Source organism: Haliaeetus leucocephalus, unplaced genomic scaffold (assembly GCF_000737465.1).
Source record: "Haliaeetus leucocephalus isolate CR32 unplaced genomic scaffold, Haliaeetus_leucocephalus-4.0 Scaffold626, whole genome shotgun sequence".
In the NCBI taxonomy this organism is placed as follows: domain Eukaryota; kingdom Metazoa; phylum Chordata; class Aves; order Accipitriformes; family Accipitridae; genus Haliaeetus; species Haliaeetus leucocephalus.
The window spans coordinates 2,424,125-2,440,152 of NW_010973062.1; positions in this window are offsets into that span (position 1 = coordinate 2,424,125).

Consider the following 16,028-nt stretch of genomic DNA (forward strand, 5'->3'; position numbering starts at 1 on the left):
CCGCAGCTGAGCGCTTAAGTAACTTCATTGCGTGATCGGGACGCGGAGAAATCGAATATGCAAAGAAAACGTTGGATCTAGTCAGGTTTCTCCTTAAATTTCCCTGACACCACCACCACCCACCCACCCCACCCCCCCCGCCAGCGGAAAATCCTGCTTCCATTTAACAGTCTTAACGATTTTCGCTTTATAAGGAATAAAATCCGATTTATTTGTTTTTTCGTTTACTTTAGGAAGCTTTCCGTGTTTTTCCGGCTTTATTCTTCTCCTCTTTCTTTCTTTTTCTTTCTCTCTTTTTCTTTCCCGCCTGGTGCTAGGCAAGCAATTGATGAAACAAAACAGATTATAAGATTAGCAGCAGGATTTTGTGCATATTAATGATAGGGAAGGGCACCGAATGGGTTTGTAATTGCAGATCTTGCGCTTGGGATTGGGAACTGTAGCCCTGCTACAGCAAAGACCCCCCTGTGAGGTTTTCACATTGGAACTTAGGGGAAAAGTGAAAAAGTAATTACCAGAGCACAACACTGAAATGTTAAAGCACTTATTCTTTCTTTCAGCGTTCTGTTTTAAAGGGGGAAAACGGGCAAAATGGAAAATAAATTACTTTCAAATAAGTAGGTTAGCACCTGAATGCTGGTGCGCATTTTCCTGTCTTTTTTTTTTTCTCTTTCTTTTTTTTTTTTTTCCAAATTCTAGCAATTATTTAGCAGGGCATTTGCTTCTGAACCTACCATCCAAGCAGCAGAAACGGGGGAAGGGAGAGCAGGGAGACCTCGGGAACACAGGGGCACTCCGCCTGTGAGTTTGAAGCAAATATTGCCAGGAAAGCTGTTCAAAGCTGCAGTTTGAAATTTAGAGGGATTTTTTTTGTTGGGTTCGTTTTGGGGTTTTTTTCTTTTCTTTTCTTTTGGTTTTGTTTTGAAATCGGGGCTTAAAAGGGAAAAGATTGTTTTGGTTTCCTCTTCGATGCAAGCATCAAACGGTATTTTAGCAAGGGATGCATTTCACAACCACAAATCCCTTCCAGGAACGGCATGTTCCCTGCAATATCGAGAAGTAACCTGACACTGAATTTTAACTCTTATTAAGAGTCCTTCCTTGTTTCTTGGGCTGCTTCGGTCCTCCTCCTCTGAGCTTACTCTCCCTAAAATCTGGATTTTTGCTTTTAAAACACAGTGCTCCTTTACTGACTTTCCTAATCCCTCTCTCCCGTGATTAACAGCAAAAGATGGCTTAGGTTTAATGGCACCTACTCGCGCGTATTGTTTTAATTCTGCTTTCAACGGAAAATAAATGTATCTGGTGGAAATTAGGCTTTGAAAACTTCTTTTTTATGAGCCAATAAAACAGAGTATCTGCTCCTCAGGCAGTAATTCCTGATTTCGAATTGGGGGGGAGGGGGGGGGAGAAAACCTAACTTTGACTGCCTTTCGTCCATCCCATGTCTCCAGCCCTCTCTTCTCCCACCTTCACCTCCCTCAGGTTCAGAGCATGGCAAAGCCCTGAGACAGGGCTATTTTTTAATGGCTATTTTTTAATGACTATTTTAAAGATGAAAATTGAGAGGAAGGGGTGGGAGAATAAAAGCCTGTGAGGGCAGAATATTATTTTCTATTTTTGCTGGTGCCCTGGAGCTTGGGAGCCACGCGCTCCCGGCGGGACGGGGCAGGGCTGCGGGCCTTTTTGGGGTGCTGGGATTTGCAGGAGCTGCTGTGCTGATGGGGGGGGGGTCATCGTCATCGTCATTGTCCCCAGGCTCAAGAAGCTGCCAGCAGCTCCCGGGGCGGTGGGAGGTGACCCCCACAGCACCCCACACCGCCATGGAAGCTGGATGATGGGTGGGTAGGTGGATGGATGGATGGATGGATGGATGGATGGATGAAGGCTGCCTCTGGCCCCATGGGGACCAGGCCAGCCCCGTGCCCTCCTGGGCTGCTGCCAGGAGCCCCGGACATGGTGGAGAAAGGGAAGAGGGGAAGGGGAAGGAGGAAAGAGGAAGGAGGAAGAGGTGCCTTAGTCACACCACCATCAGAACGGTCTCCTCCGGCAGCCCTGGTGCCCACAGCATCCCTTCAGCCAGGACCAGGGTGCCTGTGGAAAGGCCACCAGCAGAGAGGTACACACGCACCAGCCCAGCACCAGTGGTGCCTGCAAGGGCCAGTAAAGAAATCGGTGCCCTCCATCTCCTTTACCCCTTCCTTGCCCCTCACAGTCCTCACGGGGTCTCCTTGTCCCCTCAGTGCACCCCAGGCCTCCCTTCACCCCCCAGCAGTGGGTGTCCCTCACTGGGAACAGGAGGGGGGGGCTTTCCTCCCCACATCCAGGGGTGCAGGGAATTGGGATGCAGAGTGGAAAAGTCCCTGCATGTGCCCATACAGCAAACAGGGGAGAGATCAGGTACCCTCACTGCGTTTGGGGTTTTTGCTTCCCAAATTAAGTCTGAAGCTCCCCAAATCTGCGATAGCAAAGCCAATACCATAAAGTGCTGCTCAGAATGATGTCTTCAGAAACGCAAGAGGCCCGATTCCTAAAGCTGTTGTAGGTGCCCGCTGCCTGCTGGCATCATTTGAAGCTGATTAGCCTGGTGAGAATGAGGAGTGCTAAATGCCCATGCTACCTGGTTGGGCCTCTCTACTTTTAAGTGTGGCTCCACGTAGGTTTGGGTCTTATGCTTATAATTTTATTCTATTTCTGCTAGAGCTGCTAATGTTATTAAAGTTGTGATATGAAGCACACACATCAGTTAGGAGTTTTCCAAAGTGAAGCTTGCTGAAGGTAAAAACCTTGTCCCTGTGTGTCCCTGCAATAGCCTAGAATTTATGGGAGACACGTTCTTGCTGCTGGGAAGACCTGGTCTAGGCTTCCTGATAGCTGACTTCATTCCTGGCTTGCTTTTGCAGTAGTCCCTAATACATAGCAGTGTTTGTCCAGGTCTGGTATACTATGGGATGCCACTGGAAATGCTTCATGTTAATTCTGCATGTCCTGTCCTATGTCAAAATGCAGCTCAGATACAGTCAGTAGTGCATGTATCACTGCAAATATGACCATCGCTGCCAGCCCTGCCTCCAGTTTTGTTATCAAGAGGCCCGTGTGGTCAGATAATACAGAATTAAGTACTTGAATTGAGGGGGAAACGAGTGGCAGAGGATGTGCAAGGGCTGTCCGGTTACATCGCTGGTGTTGCTGTGCGACAGCGCGGGTGGAAGAACAAAATCACTTCCACCCTCTTCGATCATCAGAACTCGGGCTGTCAGTGAAGGGTTTGTGTTTCACTTTAAAGCGCTGAAAGAAGGTCCCCAGGTCCGTGGTGCTGGGTCAGAATGCAGGGAAGAGCTGTGGTGTCTCCCCACGAGATGCCTCAGGAGGAGCTCTCCTGGCAGAGGCTGCCCATCCCTGCCGTGCCTCGACCGCAGCACTCGTGTCTGTTCTCGCCAAAGCCTGCCCGTTCACCTCGATGCCATCGGGCACTTCCAGCTCCTCATCATGACGCTCTCTACTCTGAGACCACTTAAAATATATAGCAGGTAGAGACATCTATTGCTTTCTTTACAATCAGTTTTTTAAAAAACAGTTCCTCCGGAAAGAAAAGGCCAGTCCTGCAGTAATGGCAAAATCTGTTGGCGCAGTTCAAAGATTTTGCAAGCGGTTACAAAATCCAGAGGTGAACTGGATTAACTGACTTCACCATACAGATTAATTGGTGTCTAATATTTTGTTGACTATTGAGGATATACCAAATTTACAGAAAAAGGCACACAGTAAGTTCAGTAATAAATGTAAATATGTCTCTACATTGCAGCTATATTAGGCAATTCCTTCTTTAATGTTTAACTAGCATTTGTCAAAGTGGGTGCGTGAGGACGATGTGTACAGTGCCCGTTTGCTGTCAGAGCCTAGGGAAATGAGTGTGTCTTTGTGCCTAGATTTTCCTGAAGCACGCACGTTCCCGAGTATAGGCAGATGGAGAAAATTGGAAAGCTGTCCCATTTCACATGGAGGGGAGATGTAAAGATCTGTGCTCAGTTCCTGGCCTTGCCCCCCCCTTACTGACATCAGTTTGTATCAAGTTTACCAAAAAAACCTGCTGCTGTAACACTCCATTTGAGAGGCGGGGGGGAAGCATAATAAACTTTTTTTTAATTGCTTCCCTGGCTATAAATTAGCATGCATTGGGCTAAATTTTTTTCGGTGAACAAAAGCACAATTGACGGCAAGGCTTAGGGAAAGTAGGGAGGGAGCTCTGAGCCCCAAGGCTCCCCTGCGTATTGAACCTGAGCAGGGGGAGGCCTTGTCTGTGCCCAGAAGTTGAAGGGCACTGAGAACTATAACAAAACAATAGGGATTTTTATGTTTCACTGACTGTTTTTGCAGCTGCATCTTTCCCCCTCCTCCTCTTCCCCCCCCCATTATTTCATGTGAGAACCAAGTATGAAAATAGAAGCCGTGGCTTTCCCTCCTGCCACAGCCAATGTGCATAAAACCGAGCCAGAAATCACCAGAGACCTGAGGTTAGTTATAAGTCAGTGTCACGGGTAAAAGCAGAAGTTGTTTTGTGCTTCTACACCCTATTTCATTTCTGTTATCACGGACGTAAAGACAGGGCTGAAGCCCACCGACTGCGTTGCGGGTTCAACGTGATCCTCTTCACATCCCCCAGGCTCCCAACAGCATTTGAGGAGGCGCTGGCAGAACCCACCGAGTTCTGCCTTTGCAGCTCCCCGCTCCGTGCACGCCTCCCATTCGGCCCTAGAATATCTGATAAACCATCTCTTCCCATGGTAAAGATCACGTAAAGTGATTTTTCTCTGGAGCTGTCTGTGGAAGCCCTTACGCTACTTCTCCTCCGGTGCATCCAGGTACCGACCTGAACAAAGAGCCGACTACAAGTCAGAAGTAGGCAGGAATGGACCACAAGCCGGAGAGCAAATGTTAACAGAGAGGTGGCCTAAGGAGTGGGGAAATACTGGTGGAGAGGGGCTGAGAAACGGCTGAGGGATGGGGATGGGGAGGACAGATGCCTGCCTGTCCTCTCATACTCTGCAGCGGAGCCGTCCCTTGTTCTCCACGTCCGTAGGCAGAAGGATAGGCAGAAATCGGTTTAATTTGCAGCAAAGGTAAGTGTGAACATTTAACTGTTTGTAAAACAAACCCCCTCTATTTGAAGACTAGTTGCACAAAGAGGTAAGTCACTAAAGGAAAGGGATGAGGTTTCTTTAGAGCAGGGTAGGTAAGCAGCGGCTGCAGGGCCTTCGTGAGGGGGATGGACTAAGTGAACCCCGAGGTCTTTTCTGGTCATTTTTTTGGTGCTATAAAATGTACAGAGATGCAGCAAAAAAGGGGGGGGAAGAGGAACCTTAGAAAATGAACAAGGGGAGAATAGGGAACTTACTTTCTTATGCCTGTATTTTGTCAAGCTGTGCTTGCACCTTAGTGTCCCACCTCAACGCCTACACCAATGGACTGTTACCCTACTTGAAAAACACTTTTTTCTTTCTTTCCTTTGGTGAGGAAGGCCTACAACACTGCTACTTAGAGAGACGAAGAAGTCTCTGTATTTTTGCATGGAGCCTTCCTGACTTGAGTGCTCTTCTTGTCTCAGTACACCTTATCCCTGTGCCTCCAGGAGCAGACTGTGGTGAGCTGGAAAACCCAGGGCATGGTCCTCTGAACCGGCAGGTACACCGCCTCATCCAACACACATTCACCTGCGGAGCTGGTTTGTCTCTTGAGATCCTTTCCCTTACCATTTCTATGTGAAGGGCCTCCTCCCTTTGAGTGTGTCAAACCTCCCTCCGACCAGAAATCCCAGTAGACGCTGAAAGTGTGACTGGGCGGTTGTGACTCCCAAGGTGCATTCCCTAATAGGTACAGATTTCATTTCGTGTATCAGCGACGCAGCGATAAACCCAGAGCGCCAACTCTTTCATGTTAAGGCACACTCCTCCTACTGCCGTTCAGGTTCTGACAATGTTTATATCCTTTTAAAAAAATTTTTTTTTGTAAATGTGTATCTTATTTTAAAATAAATTTACCCCAGATGCAATACCATTTCCAAGAGGCAAATCATTCTTTTATCATTGTATTATAGAGTGGAGCATTTGCAAGAATCATTAAAACTCTCACATTTGAATCAATTTCAGACTAATGTCCTGTTATCCAAGGGTGTTGGTTATTTTTTTGGTATTATTTTGGCTGATTTTTAAATTGATGTGTTCTCTGCTGTTACTATTAGAATTGTATAAAACATCTTGTTTGCAGAACTGTGAAATGCTTTAAAGGCATCAATTGAAATGACAAGGCATTGTCCAAATTGAAATTTATTTCCTCCAAAACAGTGTCCTGAACATCCAGGTGGTAATAAACATTTTGCAACCACGAACAAACTGTGAATTGTATTTGAAATTAAATCTCCGCATTAAAATCTGCATTGCTGAACCTCCCGCTGGCAGCCACTGTTCTTCTGAAAAGTGACATCTTCCCTGGCACGGATGGGGTGGGAGCTCTCACGCGGATATTACCGAATGGTTTCCTATCACTCTTCGGATATCAGGACTTTATAGCAACGTGTACCTAAAGAGTACAAAGGATGCGAGGTGTGTGAGGAATACAGGAGGGGGCCACTTTGAGTTTAGTGAGGATAGGTGGTTTTTTGTCCTGACACATGAGGGTGGAAACCGTTTTACAAACCTCTATTAAAGCAGCATATTGCTGATGTCACAAATTATGTCATTTTTCAGCAAGCTGTTAGGTAGCAGCAGGATACTTAGAGGTCCCAATCTGAGTTCACAGCTTGAGGCCTCATCATCTATTGAAGTCAAGGAAATATTCCAGTCCCCTGGCCCTCTGTTTACAAATAATATATCAAGAATCAGGATGCCCACAAATGAACTTTCAGGCACTGAGCTAAAGGAAATATGTTTGTGTGTATATAATTTCATATACATACATACATACTATATATTTGTCTATATGTATATGTGCTTGCACGCATTTGTGTGTAGTACAACTGAAGTCTGCAGTTTGCCATTAGATTTTCTTTAAATAAGCTTTTTTTTTTTATTCTTTGATATACGGAACTGATTCTTCATGACCAATTTTGCACAGAGAACCCCCACCAAAGTTAGAGATATCCGCATAGAAAAGGGGTACAAAGTACTCCCGTTCATTTCTCCTTTTTAGAATAGTGGGAATTTTTTAATATCTACTGCTTATATAGTATAAAAGAGCTCTGGTTTAATAAGATATACATAAAAAGAGATTTGTCTGTAATGGAGCTGAGTGGATTGTGCAAAATAAAACAACAGGAATGTCTATACACGTACTCATTAGTACAGCAGAACAGCTTGTTGGAGGCTGTCCTCATCTCCTGGATGAACCGTATTTACACACAGATGTGTATTTCCCCCCACTAGAGCGGAATATGCCATCGTGTTCTTCTGACAATGCACGTATACCTGGGAGTCAACAGCCTACGTTAGAAGCCGTAAAATACATAGTATGTGGCCAGAGGTTGTGAAACAACCCAGGAGAAGGAATTAAATTCAAAGCTAACGGTGCCAAACTCATCAGTGGGTGCTTTTACCCCCCTGTGTGTTAGTCGGAGCCAAAGATGGAGTGTCAAGGCACAGCTTTGAATTCCCGGACTTTTGCCAGTGTGTTAACATCACTCCCCTAACAGAATGAGGGTGCTGGCAGGGAGATGGATGAGATGGCCAAACAAGGCATTTTTATCCCCACACTCTCTCCCTAAACAGATTCCAATACTTTGCTACTTACTTACTGACATTGTTGGCTGTAAATTCCTCTATTGGAAATCGTAGAATCGTAGAACCATAGAATGGTTTGGGTTGGAAGGGATCTGCAAAGATCATCTAGTCCAACCTCCCTGCCATGGGCAGGGACACCTTCCACTCGACCAGGTTGCTCAAAGCCCCATCCAACCCGGCTTTGAACACTGCCAGGGATGGGGCAGCCACAACTTCTCTGGGCAACTTGTTCCAGTGCCTCACCACCCTCACAGTGAAGAATTTCTTCCTTACATCTAATCTAAATCTACGTTCTTTCAGTTTAAAGCCATTACCCGTCATCCTAAATGATGTTACAGTGTTGGATTAGCTTCTCCTCTATAGCGTATCCCTGATTTAATTACCACTGCAGCTATCCCCCGCTATCTGCACAATAAATGCTGTTGCTTACAGAAACATGATTACAGGATTAGAATTATTGGGCCCTCGCCCAGACGAACACGGTGACACAGCATAGCACTGGCACCTCTGAAAGCTACACTGACCTCAGGCATCTCTACATCAAAGGCCACGGCCACAATCTGAGCTTCATTAGCTTTCAAGGCTGAAGTTACAGGAGCACTACTTCCTCAGCCACTAATGGGAAACACTCTCCTCCATTTGCTGTTGAGGTGTTAAAAGTTCCTCTTAACATCAGTTACTGAGCTACAGCTTCACTGGTATCCCAGTAAAATAAAAATGACTTGTGGAGTGGGAGCTGAGTTCAAATTGAAAGGCTGTGTTGGACGTCCCTTGCTCCAGCAAAGGGCAGTCACCGGCGCAGGGATGCTTGGGGGGTAAGGACTACAGGGGGACGTGCACCCCAAATCCCAAACTGGGAGCTATAGGGAAATTCCCACAGCTCCCGAAGGGTTTCGTGTGGTTGTAACCAACTGTTTAATGACTGAGGTATCTGAAGGATGCTCTGGTTTTCATTTGTAGGATGTGATGCAGATGGTTATGCAAACAGGGAGAGCTTGGCAGCTCGGTGCAACTCAGAGCACGTGCGTGATTGGGTCCGCGCTCACGGTGAGAAATCTGTGAATTGTGGTGGTAACTCCTCTAGCTCCCCTGGTTGATCTGCACCTACAAGGAGGAGGCGTGGGAGGTAACATTTAATCCCACAGAGAGAAAAGCTAGTCAGAGAGAGAACCACAAGGTGGCAAAGCACTAGGTAGGATCAAATGGAATTTTTGCTTCTAGCATACACTTGCTACATGGAAAAGTCTCTGAAATTTTGGTGTACCTCAGCTCCTCTTTACACAGCTGGAACAGTAGTATTTCCTCTGTCTTGTCTATTTAGATGCTGCATTCTGGGACACAGGTCACCTCTTACCATGTTTGCACAGTCCTAGTGTAGTCATTTGGGTCTTGTAGTCATTACTCTAATTAAATAGTACTATACGAAGGATGAGGCTACATTATCGACTTGCACAAAGAAACCAGCTAAGCGGCCAGGTGGCATGGAAGAAGCCCAAAGTTCCACGACTCTCTATCCAGAAGGGCGGAAGAAATACTTGTTCCATGAAAATGCTTGAGAATGGTAGGACATAGTCCACCACGGTGAGCACAGAGAACCAGGAACTGGCTTTATATGAGAACGAAATGGCTGAAATACATAATTTGTATTAAAAGACCTCAATAAGACTTAAAAAAAAGAAAAAAGGAAAGTAGAAGAGAGCTAGAGGGTTTACGCTGAAGGGCTTACTTTTCTCTCTTCAGTCCAACTAGCCTTCTCTGGTGCTTTGCCTATGGGATTGTCCTTTCTATTTTTTTTTTTTAAGCTGGTGCTGAATAAAGTGGCTTGCCCACGAGCCTCCTGGGCCAGCTGGATAAGGTGGGCTGGTCAGGTGCTGCCAGGGATAAGGCTAAGGAATTACAAGGCTGGCCCCTGGAACTAAGCTGCTCCTTCTCTTCAGGAGGTAGGAGACTTGCCCAGGTCTGTGGAGCTCCTTGCGGCTGGAAGATTTAGTGGGCTCAGATATTAGCAGGATCACATGTCGGCTCCGGAGTTTTCTCCAGCTTGCATGTTTGATAAAGCTCAGAAGCCTGCTTCAGCCGGCAAGTTTAGCTTAATCTCTTGGGTTTGTTCTGCCCTAAGCAGCCTGTTCGTGTTGTCAGAGCTGATTTCAGTTTCCCAAGCTTTAGGCTGGGTTAGGAACTAAGGCAAGATTAGAAACCCGAGTAAGAAGAATTCAGCTGATTTTCAGCTAAGCACCTTTTCACCACAAACAGAGATTTACAAAAAGGCATTGATTTCCTAGGAAGTTGTCGCTGGATTTCCTTTTAAATTAAATTACCGTCATTCAAAGAAATAGGAAATTCCTCCTTATGTGTACATTTTTCATGAATTACTGATTCTTTCCAGGCTTTCCCTTTGCCACATGCCCGGGGCAGTGACTCCCAGCTCAGGCACTACAACAGCTCTCTGACCAGCCACGGTTTTAAGTATTGCAGCAGCCACTGCTGTTACAGCAGAAATCCAAGCCCTTCTCTTTGCAAAGTCGGGAAGTATGTGATGTTAATTAGAAGCACTCACTCCCCTTACTGGGTAAGATCAGGGGTGGTGTGTAGGCGTAGGTTGACCCAGGGAGGGTAAAGAGGCACCAGGAGCTGCATCCCTTACTGTCATTTCGCATGACACAGATGCAGCTCTACAGTCATTTTCATTTTCATTTTCATTTTATTTTCTCGGCTGTCTTTCACTTTGGGCCAGGGCAGCGCATGAAGCGTGGGAGGGTAAGTGGGCACAAGAAGGGATGACAGTAGTACTGTGGTCCAGGCGAGAGCCTTGCTCTTTAGAGCTGGCATGCTCTTTAGAGGTGATGTACACCAGTCTTTGGTGTGACTTTCCTATTGTCGCTAATGATTATTGCTGTAATGATTCCAAGGTGCTCAAGGCTCTGTGGGAGGGTCTAATCCAAAACCTAGAAAGGTTGACAGGAATTTCGGATTGAGGGGAACCCAGAAAATACAAAGTTTAAAAGATCCAGAAGTGCAGATTTCTGAGATTGTCTTTAAATAAGAACATAAAATGGGGGAAGAAAAGAGCTTCTCTCTTCCTCTGGCTTGCCAGCATGCTTTGACGGAAAACGGGGAGGTGATCTCGGGAACACTCGCCCCAGCCTCCTGTTCATAAGTAGCAGGAAGGCCTGTCAAGCCTGTCAAACCTTGAGCTCCTGGGGTTTACAGACTTCTCTCAGCTACCCCAAGCAAAACCACAATCCCATAAAGAAGCCTTTTCAGTAAAACCTTCTGCCATTTGCCTGCAGCCAACAAATCACTCATTTAAAAAAAAAAAAAAAATCTATTTCTCGTTTGGAAACATCCCTTCCCCCCGTGCTCGCTCTCTCCTGGTGAAGCCCCGAGCGATGGCCTCGCAGCAGCAGTTTTCTACAGAAACCTGCCACCGCAGGGTGTGTCAGAGCCCAAAATCTGCAGTCCGTACAGAGACCAAAGTCTCGCTGGTCCAGGGAGAGTCTGGCTTGGTTAAGGACTGCAGAAATGACCACCTGGCTTCAGTCAGAGCTCAAAGGCGGTGTAGGATGGCTTGCATTGATTCCTGTCCCTTGCCTCTTGGTGGACTTTTCTGAGCTACTTGGCTCCGGCTAGCTGCCACGGTGCGTGTCCCACACTATTTGCTGAGAGGTCTAGAAAAGTCGTCTGGTCGTTGCCCTTCCTTTCATTCCCTACATTGCCTCATCCTTTCCCTGCAAGTTGCTGCGAAAACAAAAGCTCCCGGATCATCGCTGCCGGTCCCAGCCTTTGCCCTCGTGCTACACCCACTGGCTGCCGGTCTCCAAACTCACCTCCCTCCCTGCCCCACCAGCACGTCAGCGTGACGGAAAGCCGCGGTGTCGCTGATCCGAGACTCCAGTTGGCCAAAATTCTGCGACCCTCTGCAGTTCTCGGGACCGGTGCTAGGTTATGGTGTCTGCTACAGTGATAGAAAAAAAATGTAGCCCCAAAAGAAGAGGGCAGATGTGAAGCAGCAGCCGCTTTTGGAGGCATTATTGGATTTCTTTGAATAGAGTTGCAGGGGCACGTTCTGCCCTGAATTATATGCCCAACCATGGGTTTGTCAGCTATTTTTCAACGCCATTTTGGGCTTGTCCCAACTGGCATATGTCTTTGGCAATTATCTGACTAGCTATACATCAAATCATATTGTTTGATTTATAGGTGGCAGATCAGAGGACAAGACACCATCATTTTTTCTTGTACTTGCTGAGAGTAACAAAATCATACTCAGAGTCCACCGTGGCAGAACCATAGCAACACTGTAATAAATAAAACAGTGATTACTTAATGGGAGCAAAAAGTGGCAACTTCAAGCTGCAATTTATTCAAAATATGGGAGACGCATTCTGGCAAGAGTTAAGCAGTCATCAATACACATATCGTAAGGGCAGAAGTATAGCAGGAGCAAAAGTCTGTTGACAACACAGTAAACAACGCTATCACGAAGACGGAAGCAAAACTTAAAACATACCCTGAAATACCAGTTTTGGAAGCTGGCACTTGACCTATGCTACAAGCTGAAATCCTTTTTCATTTTACATCTATTTCAACATGGCATACAAAAATCCACCCATGACTACCTGATTCAATGCTTGAAAAACCCAAACCATGTTTAAGGTCTAGTTTTCCAAGATGTACTCATGTGAGGCAAAGAGGTTTTTTTCTGCATTTTTAGAAATAGCTAAAGACTATTCAGCAGAGGCTGCAATGCTCATACTATGTGAAAAAGGAACAGTACATGGACAATATTAGACTTGTTCTTCTCTAGAGTGCAAAATATGAAAACAAAGTGAAAGGGAGAGAAAAACGATCTGACATACTTCCTTAGACCTAGAGCTACTGACTCCGTAAGCAGGCCCCTTAATAGATGCAAGCACAAATCTGACAGAAAACATAAATCCATCTCCAGTTCCTTACCCAAGTTCCCATGGATTGGGACTTCTCCATGGCAAAGGGACAGAATATATGTGTTTCAAGATAAGATTCATCCACAACCGTGGATTTTATCCAGAAGTATTGCATAGCCCTATATATTAAAAAGCAGGTACAACTATTATACTTGCTGATTTTATACATGTACACATATGAAGGAACACGAATGTAACAAGCACAACTGACAGGAATATTTAAGATGCACTGACAAAAAACTGTTGCCTGTCTTGAATCTCTTTTCCCTTATGTTTCATGCTTTTCTTATTAAAGAACAACCATCGTAGTCCAGGATGGATAATGGCCAGCAATCCTATCTCCAAGGGTGCGTGTGCTGGATGCCTAATGAAAGGATACGGGCATGCACTGACACTTCCAATGCACTTCCACAGCCCACTCACCTCCTCCGTCTGTGAAGGACAGCGAGATAGCCCAGAGCTCATTGCACCGTCTCAGACCCTGCACCAACAGTCATCTGTATTCAGTAAGGACCAGAGTCCTTGCAAAAAAGTGTGCAAAACTAACCAGTAGGACAAACTATCGATTTATCTGCGACCTGAGCAAAAAAGATGAGTAGTCACTCAGACGCAATCATGTGGAAGTCTGTGATTTGGATGTTACATTGCATTTTTTAGCATATCCAGGCTTGAAAAGGTACAGGGAAAAGTTGGAAATGGTTTCATAGTTAAGATAAAATGAGCAAAGTCCTCAAAATTGTATTTCTGAGGAAAAAAAAAGCCAGTACTTCGCCTCAGGTTCATGCATGATGTACTAAAACTGAGGGGTGACACACAAGTGGATTAGGGGGAGGCAGAACAGATCTCAGGACTGTTCACTTCGTCTAGGAAAGAGTTGACAGGATACACAAAACTGGTGCACGCTTGAGGCAGCCATGTTGGCTCCTGCTCCACTGGAAAGACAAACATTTGCCACATGGAAGCAGAAAACATTGGCAGGAAAATAACTTTAATTTCCAAACTTGAAAAGGAGTATTGCAAGCAGAAAAAAAATAAGGGGGGGGAGGGAGTAACATTCACCTGGACTCTCTGATTTCACCTTCAGGCACTCACCCTATGATGGGTACGTTTGAAAGTAATTAATTTGTGAAAGACAGCTTAAAGGTAACTTCTGAATGCACGGTAGGGAAAAAGCACGTGCACCCGTCACCTGTGGGCTGGGATGAGGATGAGCGAGGACTCCTTGGAGGAAGGCAACGCAGCTCCCCCATACCAGCTACCAGCACAGAGACCTGGCTGACGTTATAGATGTATGTGGCATGCGTATGTAGTTATATATGTACATACTGGGAAAAGGCAGTGGAAGAAGCCCCAGCTGTAACACGCACTCTGCAAATGCTCGTCCTTCAACATTTCTCCTCGCTTGAGCCTTGTGTCAGCTCAGGACCCAGGAGAAAGACAAAAAGGCATATTTCTCTCTAGCCAGTGCCACGAGAGAGTGACAAAACCTTACGAGACATTTTGTCTCATCTACAGCCTTCCATGCCTTTTGTCATTTGCTTCCCGAGCCTAATAGAAACCTGCCCTGGATGGTATGTTCATTGTTACTGGTTCCATTTCCTTGTCTTTTATTTATTTCCCTTGCCTCTCCAGAGCCGTTCGGAGGTCCCATTACTTCCTGCTGGCCAGGGAAGGCTATGAGAACAAATAGTTATAGTGGATTAAAATACACACGCTATCACAAGAAAAACAGAGGGAAGGGGGCAGGGGACTTGTGTAGCAAAGGGTGGTGGAAGTCGTGGGACAGAGAGCTGCCAGAAATACTGAAGTGGGGTTTTATGTCAAGATTTGTTTTAGACTCGGTCTCTGCGAGGAACAGAGCTTCTGAATTCTTCCTGTGGCAGTACTGCAACTTGAACCTGCATACATTGAATCAGTTCAATGTTTCCTTTGGATTTTAAATAAAAGTTTGTTTGAAAAAATGCAAATGATAGTTCTTGGCAGTGCGGATTCTCCCACCCATACTGGTGGAGGAGCCAGTCGCTGTTACAGCAGAAAGAGGAGAGCTTGCACACAGCGTGCTTCCCCTCTGCAGCCAAGGCGCTACGTTGACCATCATCTTCAAGGAAGACAACATGTTTGCTAAAACGGTGGACATCATTAGCCCCCCATCTCTAGGGCAAATGAACCCTCTGGTCCGTGCTTGACCCAGGCCACAGCAGATTGTGTTTGGAAATTTTCCTTTCTAGCATCTGTTAAAAAATTATTAGCAGGTGCTGAAAACTGTGGCCTCCAACCCAGAGACCTAGAGCCAAAATACCAGAGGGGAAAAAGTCAGTTCTTGACAACCGCCTGACTCCAGGGTTGGACGAGCCAGAGAGACAATCTGCTGCTACAGGAGATGCCAGATCAGAGGAGGAAAGTGGTAGCACCTCATGCAATTAGTCTAATTTTTTTTTTTTTTTTTTGAAGCTACAAGTGGCAAGGGCCAATTCCTTGCCTCCCTGAAGTTACAAGCCTGGTGATCCCCTCTGGTGCCGTAAAAGAGTTAGACCAGCTTGCGGCTGATCAGAAACGCTTAGGCTACCTGTGCACTACCCACGATAACAACCTGAAGTCATTTAACATTTGCCGTGTAAATGGCACGCTGCTATGTACATATATCCCAGTGAACACAGGAGAAGAAATTCTTATGTGCCATGTAATTACACACACGCTCATGTAGAAATGAGCTGATATAAAATAAATATGCATATAGCTATGCCTATTCCAGCCTCCACTACAGGGTTATTGCGTTGCCAATGTGTTGACATAAAAATGCAGTTTTATGGATTACATCTAAATAGAAATGTGTGAAAAGGGATTTTGTTTTGGCTACAGCCCAGTCTCTTAATATAATTATAATTACTATTTTTACTACAACTGCTACTACTACTACCACAGTGAATTGGGAGCCCCCTTGGTTCTACCTATGGTACAAATAGTGAGAACAAACCTGACCTAAAAACAGGAGAGCTGAAAGAGGGAGAGAGGCAACGTGATTTCTCCAAGCTGGCGTAACAGGACAGGAGGTGGATGTAGGATTCACCGCTCTTAAATTCCAGTCCTCGCTGTGACCTGGGCCCTCGCTGCCTCTCTGCCACAATTTCATACATGGCTTTCTCAGGGAAGATGAGAAAAAAAAAAGTACTTTATTGACGTGGTAAGGAGAGCGGCTTTTGTTATTATTAGGGTGGTTCTGCTCGGCATTTTGCAGCAGAGATGGTGGTAATCATCAGTACAGGTTGTCCTGGGTGGTCAGGGCTGGTGGCCATGGCCGCGGTGGGGAGGA